This window comes from Oryzias latipes, chromosome 16 (genome assembly GCF_002234675.1).
Source record: "Oryzias latipes chromosome 16, ASM223467v1".
NCBI classification, from domain to species: Eukaryota; Metazoa; Chordata; class Actinopteri; order Beloniformes; family Adrianichthyidae; genus Oryzias; species Oryzias latipes.
In genome coordinates this window covers 5613438-5627840 of record NC_019874.2, presented here as the reverse complement: position 1 = coordinate 5627840, position 14403 = coordinate 5613438, and the positions used below count along the sequence as shown (strand labels likewise).

The following is a 14403-nucleotide window of genomic DNA, read 5'->3' as shown; positions in this document are numbered from 1 at the left end:
AATTAGGGGTAAATGACATGAGAAATTAAGAATATTAGAAGTGTGGAGTGATATGTGTGTTTATCAGTATGTTAGCTGCAGGAAGGGGGCTGTCCTTGACACGTCCCTTTACTCAGACAGGATGACAGGTAGGGAAGGGGGTAGCCGATGATCTGCTCCAGTATCTTCAGCACAGAAGCTTCTGCTGCTCTTCTTCAGTTTGATCTGAGAGCCAGACCAGGATACAGTTGGACTGGCTGAGCGGTAGGTTGCCAGCAGCTTCAGACGTGCTGATGTGCCTTGTTGATAACGTCCTGAATGTTAGGAAACCAAGTTAGATCAGCTGAGATGGGGATGCCCAGGAAAGGGAAGCTGTGAACCCTCCTCTGTGCCTACTATAGTCCAAGATGACTTTCATGGTCTTTTATTTGCCGATCAGCCTTACACTATACAGTTTCCGCACTTGTCTACAAAGTTCACCTCAGTGACCTTTAATAAGTCTTTGTTATTGGCAAGTTAATTACTTATATCCAAGACATGGAGATGTGGGTCCAGTATGAGCAGGATTTGGGAAATGGCAGTTGCCAAGAACTCACATGAAGTTTCAAGGTTTTGCCTTTATTTGGAGGAAAAAAAGTTTTTGTCCTTTGTTTGTTGTGCAGAATTGCAAACCTAGAAAGAAATCAAGTTGAAAGAATTTATATAAATTAATTTGCCCTTCTTTTGACCCTTCTACATCATGAATATTTGGTGGCTGTTGCTTGGCGACTGTGAGATCTCTCCATAGGATTGACATGGGCTGGGCCTCTCAATGACCTTGATATGATTGTTCTTCAGCCATTCCTTGGTTGCCTTGGCTGTAGGTTCTAGGTCACTAACCTGTTGGAAGACCCATCCATGACTGATTTGAAGGGTCCTGGCTTAAGGAGGGTAGGAAGTTCTCACTCAGGATTTTCCATTAATGGCTCCATCAACGTGGTGACGTAGCTCTGTGCAGAAAAATAGCCACAAAGCATAATGCTTCCACCTCCATGTTTGACAGTGGGGAAGCTGTTCTTGGGGTCATAGGTAGCAATTCTCTTCCTCCAAACCCAATGGTTGAGTTGATGCCAAAGAGCTCAGTTTTGAGCCAAACATTCCATTATGCAGAATAAACTCATAAAGCAAACCCTATTTTTCAGTGTGTGATTTTCATTTTTTCATAAATCTTAGGACAATTTAGATGATAAAAGTAATAAATATATGAAAACAGTATAATACAGTAAATATGTAAATATTTGATGTGATGAACAATGCTTATCTGATTTAGACCCAACATGGAATATTTTATGACAGACACACATCAAGTTGTGTTATTTAATGCTAGTAATTTAGACACAAATGATAGAAATGTTAGGTTTATATGTCAAAGAGGCCATGTGAAAATTTTAGTGCAAATACGCATGCGTGCGCGCCGTGCACATTAAGCCACCCCACCCCCACGTATCCGCGCGCCGGTCGGGGGGTGTTGGGCGTCAATAAAGGTAATCTGGTTGTCGCGCGTTCTGCATCTCTGCACGAGCTAAAGAAGTCTCAAAGGTAAGAAATGTAAACACAAGTGGCAGTAATGAAAATACTTTATGGTCATCTGAATGTATTTTCATCTGACAGATGAATGCCGCTGTTGTTATCACTGTGACGGAAGAGCGGTGCTGAAAAATACGGCCTCCATCGAGAGACTGAACGTAACACGACTGCAGGTTACTATGATCGTCATAGAAAAATGTATTAATTATTTGTTTCGACTGTATAGTTATTGTGGTGGAGCAGAGGAAGGGAGGCTTTGTGAGAATCGGGGTTACATTAGCTAATGATTATGGCAGCGCTCGCGCCACCGCCGGTTTCCCGGCAAAAAAAGGAACAGTAATTTACTGATATATTAAAGTGTTATGATTGACCTATTTAGGGTTTTTCTCCAAATTTAAACAAAAAACGTTGTAACAACGATCATCTGGACTTGGTTTTGTAAATATTTTAAAACAGTCTCTGTCTCAGAGACTTGGACTGACTGACTCCTCCCCCTCACGTTCCAAACAGGAAGTACAAGGAGCCAAAATCCTATAGACTTCTAAAGAGAAACAAACAGCTGTTAGTTAGTCATTCTATGGGTCAGATTAACCATTCTTGTTGTGATACCCTTTTCAACATGTTTTTTCTAATTCCAGTTAATAGTTTTACAAAACTGCTTCTTTATCACAAGTTATTCAAATTATAGACTGACCAACAGATGCCTCAGTAATAGCATGTGCCACCTTGAATGTTTGACAAATTCCACCAAGCTCACTTTCAGTGGAAGCAGTGTGGACTTTCAACAAGCTTACTCCTGATTGGCGACAGTAGTTGCCATAGAAACGTTGACTCAGATCAATCACTGTCAACTGGCTCCAACGTGGTGACGTCTTTATCACAGAGAAACGACGACAGAATTGAATTTGTTATGATGGATCTGGAAGGAAATGGGTGACGTCACACTCCCTCAGACCTTTTCTCTGATCCAGTCAAACTGCTTTTTTACCAGTTTTATTCCAGAAATCATTTTGGATAAGAGGAAAGACATCTTCAGCTCAAAACCAAGTCTTCATGACCTTTTTTTATAACTTTTCTTTTTAAAATTCAGAAATAATAACCTGCACATTCTTACAAAACTGTTAGACTTCAATTGCTACCTTAATTTAATTGTAAAACTAACAACCATTGTCATTAATATGGCAATATTTTCCCCAAATCTTATCAGAATGGGGAACTGGAGACATAAAAATTCTGCTTTTCCTATTTTCAGCTGACTCTGCCACGAGGCTCGACAACTTCTTGCATCAACTGTGATCGCTGTGGCCGCCAAAACATCCAAATGTAAGGCGGGCTACAAAGATTTCAGGCCAAAAGAGAACGCCTCACATGTGATGAAGTGTCTGTATTGGTATGTATTTACCATCTGTGACTCAGAGTCATTAACCAATTGTTGATCTGTTCACAGTGTTATATGATCATTTAAATTTTGACGATGACGATACAAAAATTGCTGCCAAACCTGCCAAAAAGTCCCGCCTCTCACCACACACATGTTGTGCCCCTAAGGTGCCCTAAGTTCCCTGATCAAGCAGAAACGTGCTTTGACTGGAGGAAGGCCTTGTATCAGGTATACTGGTAATAATAATTTTACATTCACCTCAGTCTGTTGTTGTTCCTCATTATTCATGGAAGCTTGATGACACGACATCTTCAATCTGCATAAACTCTAGTTTGATTAGAAACTTTCATTTGTGAACCGTCAGCAGATCTGGTCATGTCTCACCAAAACAACCACACTAATCATTTCATCATTTTCATCCATTAAGGTTGGAAAAACCAGCAGCCCTCCAGTGCTTCAGCCGTCCAACCATCAACCGTTTCAGACATCCATCCTCTCGCCACTTCAGCCCCACAGCCGTCCACCAGTGTCCCAACTCCTGACATTTTACTATCCTGGTACAATCTTATTTTTCTGCACAGTTAGCAAAAATGATATGTTTTTTAAGAAATTCCTGTGTTTTTTTATCATCAACAAATGTTTCTCCAAAGAAATGTGAAACTACAGAATTATTCATCTGGTGGTTATTTTTACACTTTTCCTCAAATCTTTAATAAGAAAGAAATAATTCAGTTCAAGTTTACTTTAGCTTTTCTTTTTAATGGGCATTACAGTTGATATAAAACATATAACATGCAATTAAAATGCTTTGTAGTTAAAAACATTTTACACACTATTAAAAGATTCTATAAAATATTATTTAAAAAGAATCCTTTCCAAGAAAATGTTGACTACCGTATATCTTCCCATAGTAGCCCTGGCGTTTATTCCATCACAGACAGAACAGTGATGGTTAATGGGTTTATTTTGCAGCAAAATTTCATCAAGAAATGCAGACAAACACCAGCAGATGAACATTTCAGGATTTATTCAAATGATGAGAACATTGGATTGTGTTCTGATCAGCACTGGCTGTTGACGTTTCTTTTCTCCTTGAAGCATCAGCCTCCGTATCAAAAATCATGTTGGTTGTCATGAGGATCTCTTTCCTGGAGACACGCCCACCTTTCCGTCTTTGTGCAATAATTCATGTTCAAACCAGTTCTTCCTATTTGTCGCTTTTCTTTGCATTTCCACCAGTAAAAAGTGATACGACAAAATACTTGCAGAATTTGTAAAGATTTGGATTTTGTATTATTAATTTGCCTTTTTTAGTCTTTTATTATAAAATAACTATGCATTATTACTTTATTTTAACTAACACATTTATCTTAGTTTACAGTAGTCCTCTTAAACATCTCTTAAACAAGTTTACACTTTTCATCTTTCAGAATGCAGCCGTGTGATTGGAGGAAAAGATTAATATGCAATGAGGACATTTAAAGAAAAAAGGAGCAGTTTTTATTTTACATTATTACTATTTTAAAGTAGAACTCTAATGTATATAAATGCTTTTTTATTAATTTGTTTGGCATATTTACTGTGTTAGAGTTCTGATGATTGTTTTGAGTGGTAAACGTTTTTATTTTATTTATGAAACCCAGATGGAGTTAATGGAGTGCTCGTCATTTTTTATGTTGTATATATTATTAATGAATTTATTTATTTATTTTGAAGTGCCTATTTGCAAGTAAAGAAGGCGGGGTTATGGTTAAAATACGTGCGGACAATCCAGCAACATGCCTCTTCAACATGAATTTCCATCAGTTTTTTTGCTTGGTCGCAAATAAATAAGTCCAAATAATAATCAGCCTAATTTGTTTTTTTGTTTATTTAAAATTATATAAATCTTTTCTAATTTTGTCAATAAAAGGACAAAAGGGGTAGATGATGGATGCATGTCCAAATTTTATTATTCATGTTCTACAAGTTGTTAGATATTGATTATTTGATGCTTTTGTGCTATGCATTAAAATCAATGTAATATTGTAATTATTCATGAATATTTGAATAGTACTAATATTTCCTACAAAGGATAATTGACACTAATCAGATTAAAAACAGTCGTCCTGTAAGCACTGAGTGAACAAACTGTAGCCCATTGTCTATCACTGTTTGATTGAACCTTCTCTACTTTTCTTGCAGGGGGGGGGGGGGGGGGGGGGGTCATGGCCTCTACGCTGGATTCCAAAAAAGAGACAAAAAAACCCCTGACCTCAACCCCCACTCTTAGTCAGACATGTTTATTTTTTTTATTTACAATAATAAATAATATACTATGTACATTTATTCTGTTTTACTTTTTTATACTTAGTTTCCTTATTTCCTATAATATTTATTAGTAGTTGTTGTTTGTTGATGTTAGTTCTTTTTAGCCCCTTTTATGTTAAAATAGACGTAAATGATCCAGATGCTGATATTCTAATATATAGACAGATTTATGAATGAATTATTCTCAACAGAAGTTCAACGCTATTGTGGTAGCAGTTTGACTGTTTTACTGTAATCTGTCGTGCCTCACCCACTGTCCATCCCATAAAAAAGAACAATTCTACATCATTAACCTTTTTTTATTTTTATTCATATGGCACATTCATAAATACAAAGTTATAAATCATACCCCCCATTTTTCTAACTTTATCAATGAGTTCAAACAAAACATGAACACAATAAGAAACTCTGACAATAAGAAAGCATTTAAAACATTCAATCTGTGCGTCAGTTTCAATGTTTTTGTGAAAAATTTCATAATAATCCCCTGGTTTGTTTCTTTCTTGTTGCTTTTTGGAATTGTTGTTTTGAATTGTTACAGTCAATAAAGTTTGTATAAAAAACAACTGCAATCTGTCATGCGACATGATACCTTCCCTCTGAGAAACATTTGATGTTTTGTTTCTTTAAGTACCTGCAAAACAAAAAGTTTGCATTAGTAATGGAAACATTAATTTCTGTAAAAAATAAAAATAAACACCTGTTTGTCGCTGGGCTTATTTTTAAAACTTAATCTTCCCGATAAACGTGGGACTGGGAGCAATCACAAAACCAGTTTAGAGCCAAACGTCTTTTTTTATTATTTACAGTGTATTTCTTAACTCAACTAGTTGATGTTGAAAAAATACGCTTGCATGGACGTTACGACAGAGTACATCGGTCCCTAGAAATGTTGTTAAACGTAAATATTAAACCTCAGACGATCTTATTTTACGAGATTTTTTTTCCACGGGAAAAAAAAGAAACTCGCGTCACATGACCCCACGTCAGCCCACAGATATGATGGGAAAGATCAGACATTGTACACAGTATTTAGACTTGTAGTGTGAATACTTTAACATGTAAAAGAATATTGAATAAAATAAATCGCTAAGTAAATTTAGAGAACCCTCCAGTCCGTTCCTGAACAACATTCTTCCGGTTTGTTTAAATGTCCTTCAAAGTCGCAACTACACAGCATGAAACCTATACACGGGTCCGTAGAAATGTAAATAAAAATAATTAATAAATAGCAACGTACCTTTTTACGAGATCTTCTATATGAAAAAAGAGAAACTCACGTCACGTCACGTGACCCACGTCAGGCTGCATATATTTATGGAAAAGATCAAACGCCTTCAGATCCTTTGAGGAAAAGTTGAACGTAACAAACAAACTACGAACTGCATGTCTGCAATGAATGGATATTATGAAAATAAAGGGGATATATTCTGCTAGAAATGTTTTCAAAAATAAATTAGTCCACAATCACTCCTATTTTATGGCATTTTCTGCGGAAAAAAAGAGAATCATATTAGTCACGTGACCCACGCGCACGTCTGCAGATATGAATGAAAGTTAACGTGTTTCTCCAACGTAACAGAGCCTTTGGGAGAAAAAGTTGAACGAAACAAGCAAACTACAAACTGTATGTCCAAAATGAAAGCATATTTTAAAAGAAAATGGTATATTTCTCACTAGAAATGTTGTCAAAATAAAAATTAGTCCTCAAAATATCTTGTTTTATGGGATATTCCACCGAAAAATGAACGTGCATCCGCCATGTTTTTTGCTCACGGCAGGCCAAACCTCCAAAGTCACGTGATCCTGAGAAGGCTCGTAGAAAATGAATAGAAAAATGAAACGTATCCCCCTCACAGTTTAGGGGGCGTTTTTGTGAAACTCTCACGCATTTCCATGTGGACAAATGTAGCTACTACACATTTTAGGATGAGACCGGGTTGCAAAATCCATATAATAAAAAGAAAGTTTAAATGAATGCAGCTTTTTTTTTTGCTCACTGCATTTGTATTTTGTTAAAGAACAAAAATCTAAACTGAACAGCAGAAAACCGAATTCACAACCTAAATTGTTCTGAAGCTGTTTCCAGATGCTAAGAACAAATTTTATTTGATATCAAATTTAAAGTGTGGCTATTAGCGGTTCCCAAAAGTGCTAGATTTAACAAAAACATCCAGGGATGGTGAAATGTTAGGAGAGGATGGGCAGAAGAAGAACAGCCGGCTTAAGTGTCGGGATGTTTCAAAAAGTGAGCCTAAACATGAATAAGAAGAAGAGAGGGAGATAAGGGAGAGGAATGAGAAGGCTTATCTTTGGCTGTGACCTGAAACAGCTGTTCCTCTGCGGCACATCGAAGATGGATCCTTGTTCATTTCCTCTCCATCTTGCTACTCTATTTATGTTGCCAGGTTATGGTTTTCAGTGGGACAAAGACCTACTTCTTCCTGAGAAGTGAGAGGAAATCAATTTGACTTTGCAATGAGTGACTGCAACAAGCTGTTTTTGTAAAATAATGCAGCCCTGTCAGTGGCATTTGCCTTTGTTTCACACAGATCTCTGTTGAATCAGGAGGTGGTTTTAAAGTAGACATAACCTGAGGTTCTGATAGCTCTGGTTTGACTTTGCAGGTTGACATTGAGCTGAAAGACTTTCCCCGGCTTGGTTTAGCGGTGATGTGAAGGTTTCGGCCTGTCAACAGCAGCTAAAGACTCCCTCCTGTTCACCACAGCTGTCCAAATGTTAAAACAAAGAAGGAATGGGCAGAAAGGTAAAGGATCCATCTCTTTTATTCTAAAAAAACATCCATCTGTTTGCCTTGCAGGTAAGAACTGCAGTTCCCCAACTTTGAAACATTACAGTTAGTTATTGCATGTAATAATGTGAAAATGGCTGCAGGTGTCAGCTTAAAAATGGGTCAAAGGAGTGAAGGACGTGACATTCTTGAACCCAAGAGGTATATTGATTTATTTTTTATTCTTGCTAATGCATGGGGTGGCTGAATCCAATCTCAGCTGCTTCACTTTGTCTCGCAAAAAGATGGTACCACATTCTTCAGAGTGCAAGTCTAATTTTTTATTTTTTTTGTTTACATAGTTTGACGGGGGTTGTCACCGCACAATTAACCTAGTTGATAAATGTGTCTTTGATTGCTTATGTCTCACCTCATTTTTGCTATGGCTTTGAGCTGATCACAACATCCTAAACACAGAATCTCCACACGATGAACACATTTAAGAGCTCTGTTTATATGAACATTTGACTTTAAGACCAGTTCATTGGGGGACAAGGATAAGGTCCACCAGAAAAGTAGAAAGATGTTGCATTGACTTTTAAGTCCAAAACTCAACTGAAATATTATATTACACAGAATAATCTTAGCAGACTGTTCTGCACAAGAAAGGAAAATGAACCAAAGGGTTTAAAACAAAATATCTGTTTACTGAAGTCAAATTAATTGTATTTATACAAAACCTTTTATAGAAAGAAAGAGGTATGGTCAAAGTTGAAGGAGTGTACAGTTTAAGGACAGGGAAGAGGAAGGGATGGAACATCACATGACTGGTCATCTTTGATGGGTGAAGGCCAGCCCCCGTCAGTCAAGCTCACACAGAGAGAGCAGGGCCTGCCATCTGCTCCAAAGTCAATGAGAAAGAGACAAGGTGGGGATGTGGGAGATCGGAGGTTTGAGCGTGAAAGAACAATGCGTGTACAATGAGCAATTCCTGTAGAAGACTACAGGGGTCAATGACAAGAAAGAAAAGAAAGAATTTAAGGTTGGCGTCTGAGAATACTGGAAAGAGACTAAATCTTCGTGAAGCATCTGTTAGAATTCTAAAGCTATGTTGACTGCAACAAGGAGAAATGCTGAAGACAGAGCAACTCAATAAGCCTTCATCCTCGATTATGTGAGACAACAAGTTTTTCCCTGAAACAGGGAGAGAACACGAAGCAAACAAGCTCAAAATCACTAAAAGTTTTTTCAAATAGACAAGAGCTGGTCTGACCTGGCCCCATGAGAAACCAGGAAGGGAGACAAACTCAAAACCACTGCACCGTCTGCTATAGAACAAAATTGATAAAATGGGGGCTGAACTGACTTCCTTTGGTCAAAGTGTGATGTCACACTCAGATGCTTCAGTTCTCTTATACAGTCAATTTTGAAGATTCAATAATATACCCAAATTGACACATCTGATGGGAATAACCAAACAGAGACAGGTGATGAATCTCCCATCAGGTGGTACTAGAGACAGAAGACCTAGTTATTTAAGAGATTGTGTAATTAGTAATACGAACACAGTTCAGATTCACACTACCATGAACCATTACTACAGAGTTTTATGTTGGGTCCCACACATTTGTGAAAGCTGTGGAGTTTGTGAGACTAGACACTATTAGTGTGCCTGTCAGCTGGTAAACCACAAGGTATTATTTGATGTACGTTTGGACTTTTTACTTGATTGTTAACGTTGTGTCGTACATTTCCAATACATTAATTTTCCCTCCTCTCAGAAATACTTCTATCGTGATTGATGCTTGTGGACAGTTTCAAATGAGCTTTCACACTTGCCAAACAAAGTGAACAAGGAGGCAACTGCCCCCCTAACCCCCAATGAAGAAAAGAAAAGCTTGGACCCGACAATGACAAACTAAAAACCACATTCTTAAAACAACTAAGAGTTATAATTTACACAAAGCAGCGGAAACAGCTAAAATTTGGTGAGAATATTGGGAACATAAACGTATTTAACACAAAACATGAATAACCCTAACAAAATGAAACAAAGCACCAATGCTCACAAAGTCAAAGAAAATATCACTACTCGGAATTCCTTGCATTCTTAAAGCCATTTTGTAGCTAAATTTGAATGTGAACTCAGTTTCTATTCAAGAGCTTTTGTTGTTCCCTGGGACTTTGTAGTTAAAGGTCAAGGACCTTTGACATGGCCCTTGTCCCTCCCTGTTCACATCTGGATGGATGCTGACACAACCGGACTGGGGTAGGCAAACCGAACAGGAGTCACCGTCACATGTGAGTATGTGTGTCATGTTTTCAGAGGTAAGACTGAACAGTCTGCATTCTGTAAAGCATCGCACCAACTGTACAAGAAAATCCAGGAACTGGGCCAGGGCAGCACAAAGTCACAAGCAGAAAGAGTTAGCGAGGCCATGGAAGAGATCAGGTCTCAAGAGTTTCTTCTAAGTCCTCTTCCACCCTCCAACCCCTGCTGTTGGACATGAGCAATACACCCATCTCTCAAAGTTAACCTCTTGACTGGACAACAGATGGACAGAGGTGGTCCCTCCGCAGCACCTTTTGAACTGGAGTGTCTGTTGTTGTGTTCTTCTGGGTGTACTGTGCTGATGAGCTGCCTGTGTGTTGTTAGGTCAACATAGCTGCAGATGCTATCCTTTGTCTCTGCTGTTGACTCCATAATCACTCATCAGCTATACATGGAGGGTCCATTTTGTCTTTGTCTCTGCTCTTTTCAGGGTCAGTTTAAATGTAAGTCAATCAAGCTAAATAATTAACCTTGAAACAAGTTTAATCAATTTACTATTGACCACGAACATGCAGTTTATTGCAACATCAGTATCCATTATTGTTTGCTAATTTCCCTAAACCACATCAAAAGGTAAACAACTAAATTCGTTTTTTGCATGGAAAACAAGAACAGTCCATTCCTGCAATCAGAACTGTGTTGTGAAGAACACCATAACAAGTCACAGCTGGTGAAAATCTGCCAAATTTAACCAGTAGTGGAACAACAAACAGAATTAAGGCTTGACAAATTAAGAGAAACTTCAAACAAAAAATTATTCTTTGCAAAGACACAACTTTGAGTTTAGAGCAATTTCAGCACATTTTACTTCAATTTTGTTTTAAAACCGTCTTTATTTTATGTAAAAGAAAATTGAGAAATCTATTTCAATTTATTAAAAAATATGTAAATAAGTATTTGATCTCGTAACCACTAAGAGTTCTGGTTCACACAGACCAGTCAGACTCTCCTAATCAACTTGTCACTTTAATTGAAGACACCTGTTTGAACTATTCACCTGTAGAAAATACAACTGTCCACAGAATCAGTCCACGACTGGGGGTTACCATGACAACTGTGGGTGCAATTGGGACAAAATACAAGAACATGACCATCAATCCACCTATTGGTCTGGGGCTCTAAACAAGATCTGAACTGGTAGGGTTTCAATGATCATGATAACAGTGAGAAATCAGCCTGAAACACCACGACATGAGTTAGTTGATGATCTCATAGCAGATCCAAAGTCTCCAAGAAAACCATTGGGAATACTTTATGCTGCAAGGGTTTAACCTCTTGCAGTTCTTAAATTCTGATTAAGAACATCCTTCCCTTCACCAGGAGGCTTAAAATTGGTCATTGTTTGGGTCCTCCAACAGATTAATGACCCAAAACATACAATTCTTAGCAAGTTTTGTTTTCCACTTGTAACAGCACTGTGCCTAAATATAAGATTGTTCCTAAAGATGAGGCATTATTTTTTATTACAGACCTACAAACAAATGACAGCCATTATATACATTATTTAGAGGCACCAATCCTTTGTAATAGCATTACTTGTTGGTCAATACCTATCAGGAAGTTCAAATTGTTGCTGTATGACTGTCAAAGTTGGGAATAAAAGCAGTTTGAAGCATCTGGGATGACAGACTGGCAGTTCTCCACACACACTCATCATTCAGCAGCTGAAGACATGCATATGTTATGGCAACAAATTAGACGTTCCCAAGAACAACAAACATTTAGCACCTCATCAAATAGAGCATCTCTGTCAGCATGTGCTCTGAAGCACCACGCAGTAGGAGCCCTGCTGTGTGGTGCTACCGTTCACAAGCTGCCACCAGACTGTTCATGGTAGTGTGTACTCAGCCACACATACTCTGTAATAAAACACGCACTAGCATGCAGCAGGAAATATTTGAAAAACTTGACTGCAGGATAAAATGTTGCTAATGCATTAAAACTAAAGCTCCTTCATAAACCCTCTCAATCCAACTGGGCTTGGGACTGGCACAGCAGCAGAGAAGGGAATAGGGAGCAGCCTGGATTTGAACCCTGGTTTCTTGGATGGAAGGTGCTGCAAACCAGCACGAGCTAAACCGGCCACTGGTCATCCTCTGTACTGAATAGTAAATTCTGTGGTTATTTTTAAACTGGACTTGCAAGTTAGGACTTGTTGTACATTTAAAGGAGTTTAATCAGGTTTCTGAGCGTAAATTTTCACCTGTGCTGCATTCAAGTTATATCTTCCCATTGTGGAAAGGCCCCACCCTTATAGACTTGTATTACATCTGAACCTCATTGTAATGATTATAACCATCCAGCAACTTGTTGCTTTATGCTGCTTCATGGGAAGCAGCATATAATCACCCTCCTATCCCTTCTTCCCTCCTTTCCTTTTCCGTCCGGTCCAACACAAAACATTTTCAAATATGATTGAAAATTCATAAAGTTTGGCCTCAATTACAAAAGGGGTTTATTCAGACATACCTCTGGGTTGTCAGAAGATTTATAACCCCTGTTGTTAAAGTAAAATATGTCCAACACAAGAGGCCTTCAGCTCTCATCTGTCTGCCCAGCTGTTGGACATGACAAGTTAAAAAAATAAAAATAAAGTTATCTTTCCATTTAGTTGTTCTAAGTGTCTAACTTGCTTGACGTTTGTAAATTTAAGGAAGAATTCTATTTATTGGAAAATTAATTAAAGAGTAACATTAGGAGGTAACCCAGAGGTTCAAGAAATAGAGCAGAAAGAAAAAGGCAACCCTGGTTCCTCTTTTAAGAACAAACCTGTTGGAGGTTTGAACATTTGCTACATTTATGTCCAGCTCCAGTCCTGCACATCAGCATCAAGCTTTAATAATCTATCCAGAGAATTTGTTGGATTAGCTTGTGTTCATGACAGCTTCAGAGAGAAAACGCAGAAGACTGTTGATTGGAAATCTGGTGCAAGAAAAAAAAAAGTTAAACTTAGAAAAATAACCTTTGGTTGATTTTTTTTACGTGTAATAAAACAAACACAACTATGTGTGTGTCACTCTCTTTCTTGTCACAGGCATCTATACACTTCAACACAGATTGGTCATCAATAAATGTGAGTACCTCTTAGCTGCTGATACCTCCCGTTCCTTCCTTCACTGATCCACTTGAATAAATAAGTCTGTCATTCTGTGGGATTGTCTTTCTTGAATCCTTAAAAAACAGAATTGGAGAAGATATGTTTCTGGTGTGCTCTTTGGAACATTGAGAGATTGACCTCTGAGCCCAGTTTTTTGTTTTTCACATTCAATATAATTTGACAGTACTGTTCTATTTATAGAATTCAGAGAGCAAAAGCTCCAGTAACCAATCCCAAGATGAAATAGGTCCAGTCCAGGACCCCATATGCCAGAAGACCCTACATGCCCTTCATAAATGGCCTCCCACTGCCTAAGGGTCCCAAGCACCACCACCACCATCACCTCGAGAAGCAATCCAGAGTCGCATTAATGGCATCAGCATGGGCCCCCGGGTACTCTACCAACCGGCTCCGCTGGAACTCCAGCATTGGGTAAAGCCAAGTGTCCCTCCAACAGGGGAGACAGGATCCCAGTGACTCCCTATTGTGCTGTGTGTGCCTGTGTGATAGAACTGAATGTGTTTGTACTGTAGCAGTGCCACATAACATTTGGATTGTCATTTTCTGTTGGGATACTAGACAGTAAATGCATTCCATCCCAAAGCCACCTGTATTATTAATGGACCAGTATTTCATTTTCTTTATCATGTGAGCACACTATGGTTTGATTTTTATGTATTTGTGTTTAGACTGTTTATGTTGTAAAAATGTATTTTTAATATGGCGGCCAAGAGACTTCCTGCCGGTGACTTCCTGTCTCTCAGGTGTGTGGCTGATTAAAGCAAATTACAGTACAGGGAGGGGGGGGGGCAGGAGGAGAAGGGAAGGAGAAACAAACTGGCTGGAGTGATGTTTGACTGCCGCTTAAAGGATGGATTAGCAACAGATGGTACTATCGATTATAAAAGCTGAGGAATATACCGGAACTTTCTGCCGCCCTTCCTAAGGTCTTCCTTTACCAGAAAGTCACACGATTTCCATCACAGCTGATCCGGTAAGAAGCTGTT

General features: G+C 38.4%; 1 long non-coding RNA gene across 1 annotated transcript; it reads left to right on the top strand.

The window, feature by feature from the left end:
* Positions 1 to 616: 616 nt before the first annotated feature.
* Positions 617 to 3790, top strand: LOC111948970. The gene is made up of 4 exons (XR_002874966.1): positions 617 to 1557; positions 1630 to 1718; positions 2798 to 2935; positions 3354 to 3790. It is a non-coding gene; the product is annotated as an uncharacterized LOC111948970 (long non-coding RNA).
* Positions 3791 to 14403: the final 10613 nt, after the last annotated feature.